This window comes from Giraffa tippelskirchi, chromosome 9 (genome assembly GCF_054371585.1).
Source record: "Giraffa tippelskirchi isolate mGirTip1 chromosome 9, T2T-mGirTip1v1.2.pri, whole genome shotgun sequence".
Classification (NCBI taxonomy): Eukaryota; Metazoa; Chordata; class Mammalia; order Artiodactyla; family Giraffidae; genus Giraffa; species Giraffa tippelskirchi.
Window position 1 is genome coordinate 28,817,817 of NC_137283.1, and position 17,695 is coordinate 28,835,511.

A 17,695-nucleotide genomic window follows, 5' to 3' on the forward strand; every position below is an offset into this window, starting at 1 on the left:
ATTCTCTGGTTTTAGCTGATTTTGTCATCGACTTTATCAGCTAGTACACTGAATAGCAGTTTTAGCATCAACTCAAAAGCAGAATTTCTGAGGTTTCCTTTTCTCTCTCCTGGCTCTGCAGTTGAATCATAATGTGACTTTTCTTGCTCCTGGTTCCCTGTCTGCGAATTAGGGGAGTATTTAAGGTATGTTCTTTGAGCTTAGAGACCTAAGGACCCTGGGACTATGTGTTGTTCTTCAGACTTTGGAGGTGTTCTTCGTGCTCCCAGGAAGTAAACCACAGCTCTTGGGGGAACGGAATGAGGTGAGTTTGACATGAGTTTTTTCTGTCCCAGAGCCTCTCCCTTGCGCTGGTGGTACCCTGTCAGAGGAGCTGGAGGCTTCTCTCCTTGGGACAGGTGAGCACAAGAGATGGAGGCGGGTACTCATATATGAAGTGGTAGAGGGTTGCTGTTGGTCCAAGTTCAGCATATTTCAAAGTGAAATTACTTGTTCACCTGCTTCCAGACATTGTTTGTGTCTATGCATGTGTATGTGTTAGGGGAGATTTATTAAAATACAGATCCTTCAATCAGAATTTTTGCTGACTGATGTGCAAATGTACATTTTTCACAAACCTCTCCTGGAGTAATTCTGATGCACGCTAAACAGAGGCCCGTGGACCAAGTAATTTCCACTCCTAAAGGCTGAAACTGAAATCTTTATCTTCATGTGGATTTTACCAACTAATGTTTTGTTTTATTTCGAGACCTGCATTCTTTTTAATGTGTTTGGATTTCTATTAAGAATCAAAGCTGGTGGTTTTTAAGTATGCACGAGGATTGGAATCGCAGCAGAGCTGTCATTCCAAACACAGACGTAGTCACAGCGCGCCTGGATGTGCCATATCGGGAGTGATGCCAGCTTTTGCATTTTTGAAATGCTCCCCGTTTGATTCTGATGCCCACCAACGTGGGAGTACTGGACTCCTCAGTGATCAGTATTGGAGGAAAGCTTACAACTCTCCTTAAGGGTTTAACTTTACTGTTTGGACTTCAGGAAACTTAAGAAAGGAATACGAGTTCCCTTCTCATAGTCTAGCACCACAAGACACATTAGATACTTAGAGAAATAGAGGCAGAACAAGAGCCTCACAGTTCAGCTGAGTGGTAGGAACAATGTGGAACATCAGTCGTTTTCACTACCAGACATTTCTTTTCAAATTATGCCTTGCTTGCGTCCATGTTTCCACTGGGCGTTGTCATGTTGTAGCTACCAATTAGTGTCAAATCGCTTGCTGTAATTTTTTTCTCTGCGTATTTTGTCTTAATTTAAAAATCTGAACTGTTTACCCACTAGATTAATTCTGCTGGCATAAGTATGTTGATTTCCCTAGGCATCTTGGGAAATTCTCTCATTGTATGTGATAGGGCCTGCAGGAATATTGATGGAAGTAACCTCGCCAAGAGTGCCACACAAATAAAGCAAGCAGAATCCTAAGACGAATGCATCCTCCAAGATTATGAGATAAAGGAAGATAAAATGCTAAGGAGGCTTGTTTAAATATTCAGGGCTTCAGCTAAAGATCTCTTCAGTAAGATCAAAAGAGTTATTTAAATAAAAGTTGTATAGAGATTTTTCATCTGTATTAGTAATGTGCCTTTTGAAGTTACCCAGCAATAAAGTGTTGGTCCAAAATGCCCTCACCTAAAAAAAAAATTCCATTTGACTTTGGGTATGGCTTGATTTTAATAGATACAAAAAAGTTGGCAATTGTTTTTATGTTTAGAACTTCACAGTTGCTTTGACTCTGGGTTTGTGTGGCATTTGAAATATTCCTGTAATACAAAGTTCTTTTATTTCTGTTCAGACCCTGAAGGGCTTAAACAACAATCTCTGATGGGCCAAGTTTTCAATCTAGAGTGTCTCTAACCATGAATAGAGGATTTCTATAAAAAGATGAAAAACGGGACTGGTTGAAAAAATAGGTGCATCGTTGAGGCTACAAGGTCTTACTGTTATGGTTACCAGTGGGTGAAATCTACAGCATGATGTTAAATCCCTCCGCCTTATTTATTGAAAGGATGTTTATCATTTTTTTAAGAAAGTTAAGTAATTAGCTGATTTGTCATAAGGGAATCAATGACAGACCCTTTTTAATGATTACAGAAATTTTCTAATAGAAAGTTTGCTGCGTTTAATGATTTGGAAAGAAGCTAGTTGAATCCTGAAAAGGGGGAGGCGGGGGGCGGGTGAGGCCTCTTTAGAGAATATCGCTGTCCACGTGCAGCTGCCAATAATTATGGAGAAGATAGTCTATTAAAATGGAAAATGGTTCAGCCTTGGGTTTTCTCGGAAGGGCTTCATCAGGCATGTTGTTGCAGACCTGCTGTTTTGCCTGCCTTCTCTGGGCTTAGGAAGGGTTCAGTCACTTCAGTGTGTTCACCTTATTTTCTAAATCATGGCTTTTGTTGCAGTGTGATGCCTGTTGACAGTAAACGCACTGTAGTAACTTGGGTAAAGCTTACAACACATTCTTATACTTGTAGGAGCAAGTCATCCTGTCCGCTGACTGGGGGTGCGTCTCCCTTTTGTGTCCTTAAAGCAGTGGTAGCCCAAGGCTTACATATCTTGGGATGGGAATGGCAATGTGGATAGGGTGGGGGGATCAACTCCCCATCCGACAAAAAATTGACCTCAGACCTTTGTGTTCCCAAATCATACGTGAGATGTGATTCTAGCTTACTCTCTCTATGCATGTATTTGTGCGTCAACTCAAAATTTAAAAGATACTTAGAGATGTCATTTTTCTGTTTTTGGTGTTTTTTTTTTTTCCAATTAAGAAGCAGGACAGTGACTTTTGCTAGCTACAGAAATCATCTCTGTGTCAGAGAGGACTTCCCCATAGCAGAGTACCTAGGTGGGAGACTTCTTTACAGTAGTTGTGAGCGCTTTTTGAAAATGGTACAAATGGATTTTATATTGGGGTTGTAGTATTATAACAAGTGCCCTGATTGTGGAATAAAATGCAGTGCCTTGGCTTCAAGCACTTTGATCTTTGAGTTGAGAGCAACTTTTGAGGAAAGCAGTCTGCAGATATTTACAAAGTGATTTCTCTTGAAACTATATGCTTACAGATTTCAATTTTTGTTATGAAATGTGTAAGACACCAAAAAGATGTCATTAAGAAAATAATTCAGTGGGCCCCCATGTACCTACCTGCAGCTCAGCTTCAAAAAGAACGTATTTCTGATCCTGGCTGGAAAGGTTCCTGGCGTGTTCTTGTTCTTCTATCCTTCGCCCTTGGAGGTGAGCTCTGCTCTCAGCTGACTTTTTCTGTCCCATGACTTTCGTTATACTTTTAATACATAGGCATGTATTCCCCCAAATACAGGGTTTTCTTTTGCATATTCAAGTTATGTATTGATGGTATCATCCTATATTTGTTCTTTGGTAAGTTGATTTTTTTTTTGTTTAACACTGGTAAAATTCATCCATGTGAATACAGGTGGCTGTAGTTTATTCATTTTTCCACGTGAACATTTTAAAATGCTGAATATTAATTTAAGACAAACTTTTTACACATGAATTTAAAACCCAGCAGCATTCTGTAGTCCCATACATTGAAAACGTGGGATGGATTTGAAACTATCAGTTTTGGTCCTGTTTTCATAATGTGTTCATTTGCCAGTGGTTTTTTTTTTGTTGTTGTTGCTGCTATTTGTTTGTTTTATGGGTAGAGGGAAACACTTTAAAGGCAAACGTTACCAGGGAATTTGATTTTAAAAAATAATATATCAAGTGGCTGATCTCTTATATGTGAGTAGGGGGAGGGGGGAAAAGCAGATGAGGTATTCATTTGAAGGAGCCTAGCCATTTTCTTCTTCTTATTTTAAAGACTTGGCTTAGAACTTAACAGTTACATATGCAGGGTAGCAAGTTAAAAAGTGATGTTTAATTAACAGCTACTTTATACTTCTGTATCCTTGTTATGTTACAGGCACCTTGTTCTTCAGTGTAGAGTGATTTCTGCATATTTTTAAGGACTAGCATCTTTAATGCTATGAAAGCCACACAAATAAAGATATACTCAGATGAAAATTGGAACATGTTTTTTAAATAGTGTGTGTCTCCTTTCAGCTCTGTTATCAAACTTGCTGTCTAAGCTGGAGCTGGTTCTCTGTGATTATGCTAATGACCAAAAGAATCGATGATGTGGAACTAGATGAAATCAGTGGTATAATCAGAGAGAGTTATCAGGTTTTTTTGTCATTAAATATTAGTGATAAATAATACACTGTTCAGTTTGAGCAGAGAGAACATATTTAATTTTGATGTGTACAGAGTATCGATTTAGTTAGGTTCATGGCTGAGTAAAATGATGATCTTTTGTAATTTCAGAGGAAAGATAAAAGACGTTTGTGTTAGTGTGACTGACTGACTCAGGCCATAGAAATGTTTACCTTGACCAGCCAGGGAAGGGTGGAAAACTTTTTTTTTCCTCCTAGGCAACTTGGATATTTGTACTGACGTTTTATTAGGAATATCAGATACTCAGTAAATAGCATAAATGACTGGGGATGTTAAACAAAATGAGTGTAAAGGTAGATAGTGTTTCCCTCAGGAATGGAGAAAAATATAACAAAGGGGGAATGTTTGGACAACGCTCTTTTTAAAAGATGGGTGTGTGTTATACAGGGCCCATTAGAGCCAGTGTTGCCCATTAAACAATGGCTTTAATTTAAATTTTTTTTTTTTTGAGTTTCTCATGACAAATAACGTTATACTTGTTAATGGTTTATTTAAGGAGAAGTCATCCTTATAACTTAGCATCTTTTTCCAGGTTCGTGAAATCTTAGGGAAAAACCTAGGCGCTGCTTGCTTTGCTGCAGGTTTCTAACGCACTTAAGCCTAAAACACATGATTCTCTGGAGAGAGTCAGCAGTCCTTTTACTACTGTATAGCAGTACCAAGTGATAAGAGAGAAAATAAAAGAGGAATTAGCTATGTTTTATAGGATGTAAGAAAAGGGGGCTGGAAGTCTAGAAAAGAAGGAAATCGGATCAAAAGCTAACCATAATGTTATTTTTTTTTAAATACAGTATAAAAATGGATCTCTTGATAGCAGAGACCCCCACTCTGTCTTGGCCAGCTATGTTCTGCCATTTTTCTCTCCGCTGTCCTGTCCATCCATGATTGGTTCTTACCAGCCATACCATCTGCCTTTCCAGCGGTGGCCTTGGTGGAAAACCAGGCCAATTGGGTCAACTTTTGTGATCTGGCAGAAATCCACTGGGAGTGTAGATCAGGCCAGGCTCATTTTTATTTGTGTCCAAAGCCAAGATTTCAACTTGGTGAAAGGCTGTGGAATTTATTTCCCAAAGCGCTGCCCAAACTCTTCTTTTTTTTCTTCAGCTGCCTCCTTGGACTGAGATGATTGCTTAATGCTCTTAATTATGCTGGATCCCTCTCTATTTTTGAACACCTGTGCGTAATTCAGATCATGGGTGGTCACAGAGCCTGGCTCACTGCACAGCTTTGCCTTCAGAATGGGGAAATCCAAGAAGTCTGACCAAGGACTGTGTGTTAGGGGGCTGAGTAGAGGCTTAAAAGGATGGAATGTTTCTCTTGAACTTCCATTGTGCCATGTGAAAGAACCTGAGTCATTGGGTTGGGGAGAGTCTTAGGATGAATACCTCAGAAACAGTGTTTGTAAAAATAAACTCTTCCATTGCTTGTGCGAATGCAAAATAGTACAATCACTTTGGAACACAATTTGTTGGATTCTTATAAAACTAAACTTACCCTATGATACAGCAGTCACACTCCTTAATATTTTCTTGGAGCAATTTAAAAACTTATATCCACTTAGAAATCTGTGGGCAAATCTTTGTAGCAGCTTTGTTCATAATTGCCAAAACTTGGAAGCCACCAAGATGTCCTTCAGTATGTGAATGGATAAATAATAACTATGGTATATTCAGACAATAGACTATTATTCAGCACTAAAAAGAAATGAACTGGTAAGCCATAAAAAGATGTGAAAGAACCTTAAATGCATATTACTAAGTGAAATATGTGTGTGTGTTTGAGTGCTCAGTTGCTTCAGTCCTTTCTGACTCTTTGTGACCCTGTGGACGGTAGTCTGTCAGGCTGCTCTCTCTGTAGAATTCTCCAGCCAAGAATAGTGGAGTGGGTTGCCATGCTCTCCTCCAGGGGATCTTCCCAACTCAGGAATCGAACCTGTGTCTCCTGCATTGCAGGCGGATTTTTTACCCACTGAGCCACCTGGGAGAAGCCAATTTGAAAAGGCTGTATACCATGTGATTGCAGCTACATGACATTCTGAAAAAGGCAAAGCTGTGGAGATAATACAGGTATCAGTGGTTGTTAGGAGAGGGAGAGATGAATAGGCAGAGCTCAGATGTCTTTAGGATAGCAAAAATACTTTGTATGATACCATGGTAGTGGGTACATGTCATTGTACATTTGTTCAGACTCACACCAGGAGTGCTGTTGCACACTCGACTACAGTCTAGTGTAGACATCCCATTGATATGCACTGGGAAACTGAAAAATTTATGTGACTTGCTTTATTGTAATACTCGCTTTATTTTGGAAGTCTGAAACTGAACCTGAAGTGCCTTTTTAGGTATGCCTGTACTTGGTCTTCCAGTGTATGCATCTATATTTCCTTCCTCTGCAAAGAAACCCCATTTGAGAACAGCACCATCACAACGAGCCTGTGTGTCTGATGTTTGTAGCATCTATGAGACCAAGGATACTTAACAGGCCTCTGGAGCTGCAAGATTTTTCTCTCAATACTTGTGTTATGCCATGTGTGTGTATACATTTGTGTGTGTGCATGTTTTCGAGGTGTATTTGTGAATGAAGTGGTATTAGGTTGAGGATCTGAAACTGATTTTCAATCAGTGGCTCAGATTTTCTTAACCCTGCAAGGCCCCAAATGTACATGTCTCATCATTTCTTCATGAAACCCACTAGTGACATCTTTTCTTTTCCATGGACTTTGATGGTTGTACTGAGCACATTTTGGTTTGCAGTTTGGAGCATAAGTTAGGGGTGTGGTGAATACATGCTTGCTCTGTGTATTAAATCTCTACTTTTGGGAATCTGTGACAACCAACCCAGGTTACCTGAAGTGTAATGGCCCGGGAAACGTAATCTATAAAAAAGTACAAGTAAAATTGAAGTCTCAAGAGACCTTTGAAAATTCACAGAACAAACAAAAAGCGAGAGTAGACCAGCTGCACGATTTGTGGTGCCCAGTGCGAACTTAAAATGTGGAGTTCCTTGTGAAATATTAAGAATTTCAAGATGATAACAGCAAAGTTTTCAGCCAAGTTTGGGCCTTTTGGAGCAAGGGGCCTTGTTTGGGATTCATACACTGTCTTGAAGGGCTTTGGTTTTTTGTACCAAGGCTTCCTCTCCTGCCACACAGGAGGCAGGCGTGGCAGGCTGAGCCCCTCTTGTGGTGCTCAATCAGCAGTCTTAGCTTGCTCTATATCAGTGAACCCAGATTGGGCTGCAAATCCCTGTTAAAGCTCATTCCTCTTCCTGGGTTGTAAGATCCACTGACTGCAAAATATCGGTGATCCTGTGGATGAGGTATTCTGTGCGGGCGTTTTGCAAGGTCCTGTGAAGGAAGCCAGTCCTCTTCCTGCTGGCCTTTTCCTTTCCTTCTTTCTGGTTTTCTTCTCTAGCCCTTCTCCTGGAGTCTTGCCATTTCGACTGTATCTTTGGTCCTTGTCACTTTCATTGCTCTTCATTGTCTCCTGTCCTTGGCTTTATCCTGGGAGAGCCTGCTGGACTTAAAACCTGAAAGCAGCCTCACAAAAGAGATTTTACTCTTTTCCTGTTTTTATCCCAAAATGTTAATTATTAAACAAGCAGATTCTGTCTGGAAGGGCATTGGTTGACTGACCGTCTTCAGGAATTGCAGCAAACCAAGCCCCATGTCACAGAGCGGAGATGTGGTTGGTTCACGCCACACAAAACGCAAAATTCACTTTGTGGCCTGTTGTACTTCTGCTTTGATCGGGACATCCTTACTGATGAAGATTAAATGAACTTCTTTAAGGTGGTTCAAGTTCAACAGATATGCGGATGACACCACCCTTATGGCAGAAAGTGAAGAAGAACTAAAGAGCCTCTTGATGAAGGTGAAAGAGGAGAGTGAAAAAGTTGGCTTAAAGCTCAACGTTCAGAAAACTAAGATCATGGCATCTGGTCCCATCACTTCATGGGAAATAGATGGGGAAACAGTGTCAGACTTTATTTTTTTGGGCTCCAGAGTCACTGCAGATGGTGACTGCAGCCATGAAATTAAAAGACACTTACTCCTTGGAAGGAAGGTTATGGCCAACCTAGATTGCATATTTAAAAGCAGACATTACTCTGCCAACAAAAGTCTGTCTAGTCAAGGCTATGGTTTTTCCAGTGGTCATGTATGGATGTGAGAGTTGGACGGTGAAGAAAGCTGAGCGCCGCAGAATTGATGCTTTTGAACTGTGGTGTTGGAGAAGACTCTTGAGAGTCCCTTGGACTGCAAGGAGATCCAATCAATCCATCCTAAAAGAGATCAATCCTGGGTGTTCATTGGAAGGTCTGATGTTGAAGCTGAAACTCCAATACTTTGGGCACCTCATGCGAAGGGTTGACTCATTGGAAAAGACCCTAATGCTGGGTAGGATTGGGGGCGGGAGGAGAAGGGGACGACAGAGGATGAGATGGTTGGATGGCATCACCGACTCGATAGACATGGGTTTGGGTAGACTCCGAGAGTTGGTGATGGACAGAGAGGCCTGGCATGCTGCAATTCATGGGGTCACAAAGAGTCGGACACGACTGAGCGACTGAACTGAACTGAAGTTCAACAGGGTTGGGGAAAAAAGAATTTTTTTTTTCTCTTCTGCTAAGGTGTAGAATTTCAACATAATTGGATGAATCTGGAGTGTCTTACCTTGGGTTGGTGTTCTCTACTGAAATACGCATAGGTCCTCTGCCCATTGGTAGCTTCAGCATCTGGAGTGAGTAACTGAGTCTTTGTGAGTCAGTATATCTTAGCGGTGATGGTGGTTCTGGGGTTTGTATTGATAGGAGGTATAAATCAGCAAACATACGCAAAGCACTTAACAGAGCTTTTGGCTTGTCATAAACACTTGATTTTTGGTTAACGACTTATTGCTAATAAGAGTGATTCCTCATATCTGAATTTGTGGTTTATCAGAACTTGGTTTTGGCCGTTCACTCCTTCCTTTAAAAGCTATGATAAATAAAAGCTGGGGAGATTTAAAACCTTACCTCCCATGCTTTCCTGCTTCTTCCAGTTTTCCGCATGTTTCTGTCCCCACCAGCCTCTGCTGTCCGTCCGTCTTTCTTTGGGCACAATAGCTCGGTGGTTTGAGGGGGCTGTGAATGCTGAGAGGATGTTGTTGGAGCCAACACAGAGGCTGTCTCTGGGAGCCCAGGGAGATGATGTGCACGTGGTTTTCTGGGGAAGGTTTGATGTGTGTTAGGAGAACCCGGGGAACCAGGCTGGGGATGTCACTGCGGCCTTCTTAGAAAGCCAAAGGTTGCGAGTGTTTGGAGTGTTTGTCCACCGCCTTTGAGAAGATGCTCTTTCAGAAGCAATTGATGGCTTAGGGATTTTTTTCTATAAGAAGAGCATCGGCTTGCCCACCCGCAGGTGTGGTATGGAATGAGGCAAGGAAGGGAAAATTAAGTTCCCGTGAGTGCTCCCCTGTTGGGCTCCTGCCCCCTTGATAGTCCAAGGCTGTGGACATCACAGCCTTCCTATGTGGCTTTTTCTCAGATTACCTGTTGAACTGCCTTTTCCCACAACCTTTATTTTCACACTACAGGTGCTGGAAATGATACTTTATTTGGGTCAAACATTAGATTACACAAGGGTTTTTATAGTCAGGTTTGGGATTTGAATGTGTTTACGTAGTCTGTCTCTATTATTTTTCCCTGGCAGGGTGTCTGGTGTTTAGTTCCTAGGGGAACCGCAGAGGGTTCCCACACGGGTTCACACATGGTGAGGGACAGGGAAGCCTGGCGTGCTGCAGTTCATGGGGTCGCGAAGAGTCAGACATGACTTGGGGACTGAACAACAACAATCCATGCACCCTTATCCATGTCCCGTTTCCCCACCTCTGCCAGGGAGGTTAGAGGATGAGCTGGCTGTGTGCTCAACAGGTTGGGAAGATGGGCTGCACATTTGCCAACTAATTGCCCACAGTGGTTGTGAACCATGTTAGCAGAGCTGTTTCACCTGTGTTCAGCCACACCTGTATGCAGACTAGCTTGGTCAGAATTGATGTGGGATGTGGGTGGGTGTTTGTGTCCTTCTGTATTTCTTAATGACTATGTAGAATAGAGTAGAGAACTAACTTTTTTCACTGACCATCACAGAATTAACTCATGGGTTCATCTGTTGACTCATTCACTTATTCACTTGTTTATTATCCTTCTTCTGTACCTTTGTTGACCCAGCATGACTACTTGGCAGAAAAGCATTGCTTCCTGATCCCCTGTTCCCCTAGCTTACCTTTGCACATTCTCAGGTAAATGTTCTGATACAACATCTTTTAGATTTCTGAGAAACATTATTCACAGAGATCTTTATGGGATTTTTAAGCTTATGGGATTCACCTAGTTCCACCTTCTATTTACTAAATATATGGCTGCCCAGAAGCAAATGAGTCATCTACAGACATAGTTACCATTCCTACCACAAATATGGCTTTCAGTCCCATTTTGACTATCAACACTCTTCTAGGTGTAGTATACCAAGTGTATAAGCAGTGTCCTCTTCTTTCTGGCCTGAACACTTAATTAAAAACCTGACAGATTGATTTTTCCATTAGGCCAGAAGGCAGGTGTCATCTTGAACAATTCTTGATTTGAATTTCTTATTGAGTCTGTTTAGCTTCTCATGGCCACACAGCCTCTCTCCACCCCAAATATGTGTATTTGGTGAAGGCTCAGACAATGGATTTTATATGATGAATTGGTAAAAAGCAAAACAAAATATCTTAGTAGTAAGTTCCTGTTAAAAAGGTGCAGATAGGAAATTGCTTTAATGCCTGCTGTATTCTTAGCAACTCCAGGGAATGCTTCCCTTTGAGTGATGGTGAATGGCAGTCTGAAGTCCAGGAAGCTGTTATTTCTTTCCTTTTTTTTTTTTAAACCTCTAATGCTCCATCAGGGACAGAGTGACAAAGACATGGGTGTCCACAGCCCCTAGCCCCTTGTTGGATGATTTGATTTCTTTCCTTCCCTGTTATCAGTGTTTGTCCTCCCAAAATGACACAGAACTAACTGTCCAGAAGCATTGTTAGTCTGTTCACTGAAATATAAATCCCCACTTAAAATACTAAAAAAAACCCAAAAACCTCTGCAGAAGTCATTTAACTCTAGTGATAAGAGTTTCATTAATTCTAAGAATACTGACTAGGTGTGTGATGCTGACTAAAGGTGTATCCAAATCCCGTATGGGTGTGGGTCTCACTGTGGCTTGGTGGTTAAGGTCAGGGATTCTGGAGTTCAGCAGACTTGGGTTTAAAGAGGTTTTTTTAACACTTGTTGGGTGACTTAGAGCCTATTAACCTTTCTAATTCGTAAACACAAGTGTGAGTGTGTCTGTGTGTGTGTGTATGTGAGAGGATGTAATAATAGAAATTACCTCATCTATTTGTTCTGTAGATTAATGAGATAATGCACACAGAATATGATGCATGGTGTCTGACAAGTATAGGAAGGAGCTGTATACATGTTAGCTCATATGATTGTGATTATTCTATTTATTGGTTAAAAGTCACATTGGGTAGCTCAGATGGATAAAAGATGTGGAACTTTGCAAAGATTACAAAGACCAAAAGGAGGCATGCTTTGCCTGTGTGGAGTGAGTCTGAACCTCAGGTTAATTACCTTGTTGTTGTGTTTTAGGGTTTGTGTTGATTGCATTGGTTTGGTAGCTTCGCTTTTGAATAAGCTCCTAAAATATGGTTTTGTCCGATGTTTTTATTTGCTTCAGAAATTGGTGCAGGTGCAGAAAACAGGAAGCAAAACCTTAGGCGGCCCGAGGGAGCCTCATTCAAATCGTGCCAGGCAGGTATAATATACAAGTGTTATCACCTTACTGATAATCTGCCATGCTGTGAGTATTCCACGTGCCATGTGGATTACAGAGAATGAAATCATATGGCAGTTTGGCACCAACTTGCCCAGCTCCTTAGAAAGGGTGAGAGAGAGAGTAAAGCCTTATTCTCATTCTTGGAGACGATGTTCATCCCTGTTCCACTGGTCCAGAGGCACAGGTTTGCAGTTGCCATTCTGTCCTTTAGCACTTAACATTATCTCTGAGGCTGTACCTCTTGAGAGCAAGGAGGGTATCTTTCATAAATGAAGTACCACCATGTCTCTGGAGTTAAAAAGCCCACTCTGGGTTTGAGAGTATGTTACATATTGCCCTCTATTCTGACATGTAGAAAAATTTGAAAGTTGAAGACCCATGGCTAGAATACCAAGCTTTCCAAATGTTTAAGTATTCAGATAGCCCAATGGTTGTTTCTAAAGAAAGTGTTGCCTTTAAGGCTTAATTTGATTCTTTGTCCTGAAAAGTTTAGACAGAGACCATGGCTGCCTTGCTTGTGTGGAAGGAAAGGTGTCTGTCTTTGGCCAAATGCTCATCTTCGCAGGTAATGAGCCCTTGGATGTGCATGAAATTGAATGCAGTTTGCCCAGCAGGGCCCACTGTTCTGGAGGAGCCACGTTCACAAATATTTCTTTATTGAACCCAGAAGCGGGTCACCATGTACTCTGTTAAGATATCCATCCATTTCCTGTTTTTGGTAAGAGGGCATCTCGGATAATTTCTCTAGTCGCATGAAACAGCCAGAACATTTAGAACTCTCCCCCTGTCCTCCACTTGGCCACAACTTTGTTTCTTCTTGTTTAACTTGATTCTTTATAGCCACTCTATGAAACCACACACACACACACACACACACAACCACCCATCCCCCTCTAATTTGTCCCTACTTCATCTTACATGGCCAGCCTGTTGGCCTCACTCGGGTCATGTCCCATAGTTTTCAGAAAAAGGTATCTGCAAGAGACACAAATTTTCTCTTCTCTTTGTTCCTAAAGAAATGGATGGAGCTGGGGCAGGGAGACTTTGGCTGGGCAGGAATACCAAATAAAAGGAGAATTAAAGATATCTCCTGTATATCATATCTGTGGAGCCCTAAGTCATTGTTCAACTTCCTGTTGAGGAAGACCCAACTCCACCAACAGGAAAACCAAATTATTTCATTACTGACATGCTTGGTCTCTAAACCAGGCAGAGCAAGATTGGTCTCAGTATGGTCTCTTAGTGTTTCATGATTTGGGGTAGATTTCTTACCTTCAGTTTGCACTACTGTAAAATGGTTCGGTGGTGATAATATGAACCACTTAGGGATGTTGTGATGATAATTCACATCACATCAATCTCCAGCACATCCTAAACCTTCAGTAAAGATAGATAATACTAGCCCCTACTATTCTAAATCTTGGAGGCAGCAGTTTCATTGTGCCTAGTTGAGATTCTAACTCAACATCAGTCTGGTTCATATCCCTAGCCTTGGCACTTAAGAGCCATGTGACCTTGGACAAGTTAGTAAACATTTCTGTGGTTCAGTTTTCTTACCCACAAATGGTATGATAGTACCTACCACATAAGGCTGGTGTTGAAAATTAGATACATTAATGCATATAATTCACTTGGAACAGGCATAGAGTCTAGAAGATGGGGAGTCCTCAATAAATCATAGTAGCAACTGTGGTTGTCTTGTTATGCCCATAATGATTATTACCACTCCTCCTTCCAGGGAGAAACCACCATTGAGAGGACTCATCTAGAACTGTTAGAAATCCTTCCATCTCTTGACAGCCTGGGGGCAGCCACCCAAAACAGACTTGAAGAGTCTTGGTTTTAAACCCAAACTCCTATCATCAGTCCTGAACATTTGGCCCTTTTTCCTTTTCACCTCAGATGGAGACACATGGAAATAGTTTGTAGCAGTTGGGTATCAGGCGTTGGCTTTGCCAGTGGAGGATGAAAAAACACTTACTCCTTGCTATAATTTATTTGCATTTTCATTCTTTATTTCTCCACCCTCTAGGAGAAAGAAAAAGTGAAACTGATGTGGGAATACATCTTTGTGATTTCCTAAGTTAGCAGGGTAGTGAATGAAAATACTTTACGAGGCACATACTAGTACTTGATAGTGTTGACTTACATGGAATAGAATTTGATTTGCATTGTGTGTGTCTGGGGCCATGTGTCAGGGGCTAGGCAGTAATTGCTAGAGCATGCAAAATGCTTAGTATGTGCAGGTACATTTGTAATGCTTTTATATATCCTCAGTCTATTCTGATAATCACTTTACCAGGAGCGTACTTTAATCCCATCTAATAAATGAGAAACTTGAGTTACAGAGAGATTGAGAGCTTGGTCAGAGTCACATAGCTAGATCTTTCCTATTTCACCTAAAATTGTATAGCAAATCATAGTGGCAAGGACCTTTGGCTGGTTCAGCTGACTTTTTTTTGGTAGCAGGTTTATTGAGATATAATTCATAAATTCACCAATTTACAGTGTACTGGCTTGTGGTTTTTATTATAGTCACATAATTATGTAACCATTACCACAATCAATTTTTCACCTCCTGCAAAAGAAATCCCATACCCTTTAACATTCACACCCCTTCCCCCCATTTCCTCCTCACCCCTTCAGCATGGGGCAACAACTAATCTATTTTTTATCTCTATAGATTTAGCTGTTCTGGATATTTCATATAGATGAAATTATACAATATGTGATCTTTTTTATCTGACTTCTTTCACTCAGCATATTTCTCAAGATTTATCTATGTTGTAGCGTATTCAGTAAGTCAGTCTTTTTCATGGCAGAGTAATATTCTGCCATGTAGGTATACCGTTCATCTGTTGATGAGCACTTGTTTCACTTTGGCTTTGGTGATTTAAGGGTACTATGAGGACTCATATACAAGTTTTTGTGTTGACATATATTTGTAATTCACTTGGGGATATACTTAGGTGTAGAATTCCTGCATTCTATGTTACCTTTATTTGCTTAACTTTTTGGAGAACTGCCAAACTGTTTTTAAAAACAGCTGTACCATAATGGCACCCCACTCCAGTACTCTTGCCTGGAAAATCCCATGAACGGAGGAGCCTGGCAGGCTGCAGTCCATGGAGTCACTGAGTCAGGCACGACTGAGCGACTCCACTTTCACTTTTCACTTTCATGCCCTGGAGAAGGAAATGGCAACCCACTCCAGTACTCTTGCCTGGAGAATCCCAGGGACGAGGGAGCCTGGTGGGCTGCCGTCTATGGGGTCGCACAGAGTCGGACACAACTGACGCAACTTAGCAGTAGCAGCAGCAGTACCACTTTACATTCCCATTGGCAATGTATGGGGCTTTTAATTTCTTCACATTCTCCCCAACATTTAAAAAGAAAATCTTTGTGATTAACCATCTTGTTTTTGAACATAGGACTAAGGCTGGGTGGGTTTAATGACTTGCTTCAGCTACCATACCTGATAGTACATTATGAGCCAGGTTCTTCTCTAGGTATGAAAGATAAAGGATGAAAAACCTAGTCCTTATTGCAGAAACTCACTATATATGGAGTAGTCAGACTCATAGTCACAGTGCATGGTGATGGTGACTGTTTGGTGATAAAGTACCATGGGGGGTTTGGAGCGCCTTATCTTAGACTTTAAGAAACATAGGATTATTTAGTGGCTTACACAAATGAAAAGTCTGGTGGTGGTAAGCTTCAGGTAAGACTGGATCCAGGTGCTGAAACAGTGTTGTCTTTCTCTTTCCCTTGCTGTCCCATTGACTCCTTCATTCTTAGCCATCTCATTTCTCTTTTGGGAAAGATGGCTACTTAGTAGACCTAGGCTTATATTCTACCATGTATGCATCTCCAAAAAGGAGTTTTTGTTTCCCCATAATTCTAGCAAGAGGCTTACATAGGTTCCTAATTGGCCCACTATGTTAATGTAACAGCCTTTCAGTCAGTTAGACCCAGTGTTGTGACTAGCCCTATTTGCTTCACTGCCTTACCTGGACCGTAGAGTGGGGAGGGGTCAGTCACGCTTAGACCATGGAAATGAAAAGTGTGTAAGGTGTAATTTCTAAAGGGAGAACCAAGAAACCAAGGTTCTGTTTATAGGAGAATAAGAGATGATGTTTGCTTGGTTAAAAAAAAGCAGATGTCCATTCTACCAGTTAGGAAGTATTCATGCACACATGACAGAAATCCTTAGTCCTTCTGGCTCAAATAGTAAGGGGAAACATTAACTCATTTCACTGGAAGTTCACAGGTAGGGTAGCCTTTAGGCCTAGCTGAATCCAGTGATTTAATTCTCAGTGATTACCTCTTATTATCTTGGAGGCAAAGTGGCTGTAGCAAGTCCTGACTGCCACAATACCCAGAGGAAGAGAGAGTCTGTCTGGTCCAGGAGACATCTTTTATGAGTGAGAAACTGCCTTCTCAGCCACCTCCCAGCAAACTTCCTTACTGCTGTCTTTGCTGGAATTGCCCATTCCCATAACCAGACAGATGTCATTCCTTGATTGGCTTTAACCTGGGCTTCTAAACCAATCATGGTCATGGTTCACACCCACCTCTGGGGGTAGAGATGGGGCCAGCTTTCCCTGAGGCTCATGGGTCTTGAGGAAGAAGGGTGCATGTCTGCATCAGATGAAGACACCCTTCAGGAGGAAGATGGGAATGGAGAGTGGAAATCTAGTTGGCAACGTCAAGCCTGCTTGCCTGAAAGAATACAGGTTCCTAAGGAGATCCTGTGGGTGTGAAAAGCAGACATTGCAAACTAAAGGAGTAGCATAGGCAAAGCAATTCTTTCCTAACTTCATGTACAAAATTAAAGGTATCTTGGCTATCTATACCTTTTATTGTATGAATACAGAACTTGACGAGCAGAAAATGAGAAGCAGTATTGGCACACAACCTTGTCATCTTCTTCTCTCTTCTGTGAGGTTGGGGATAGGCAGTTGGATGTGAGTGGACAGCCTCATAGCTTTCTCCCTATTTTTTGTTTCACAGCAGGATAAACTAATAAGCAGGAGGGGTTTATTCTTTCTTTTTTCCCTTGGCTTTTGGTTCACAGCTTTTTTTCATAGCTTTAAGAACCATGAGTGTGGGGTTGATATTTTGTGCTGTACACAATAGTTTGGGGACATAATGGACTTTTTACTTTATTTAATAATCAGATTTTTAAAGGGAAAGTCATAAGTTTACCATTTGAGATCTGGAAGATAATATGGGGGCATGCCAGCTTTTAATTATTTTTTCAGACATACATTTTACTAATTCCATACACTCTCTTACACTCCTTCATCCATATAGTAAGCTAGTCATTTTCCAGTTACTTGTTCAGAAAGATACCCTTGTGATATACCCAATTTTGAGGACTGTGATTTTCTGAAACTTCCTGGTATATCCCCCACCCGTAAGAAAAGAGTTTAAACAGCCAAGATATACAAACAATGTAAGTACCCCTCAGTGGCTGAATGGATAAAAAAGATATGGCATGTATGTATGTATGTATGTATGTATGTATGTATGTATGTGTGTGTGTGTGCACAC

The 17,695-nt window shown here is 41.2% G+C and overlaps 1 protein-coding gene across 26 annotated transcripts in view; it reads left to right on the forward strand.

Moving 5' to 3' along the window:
- FOXP1 (forkhead box P1) overlaps positions 1 to 17,695 on the forward strand; it is a 618,285-nt gene that overhangs the window by 7,796 nt on the left and 592,794 nt on the right. The window lies entirely within an intron of this gene.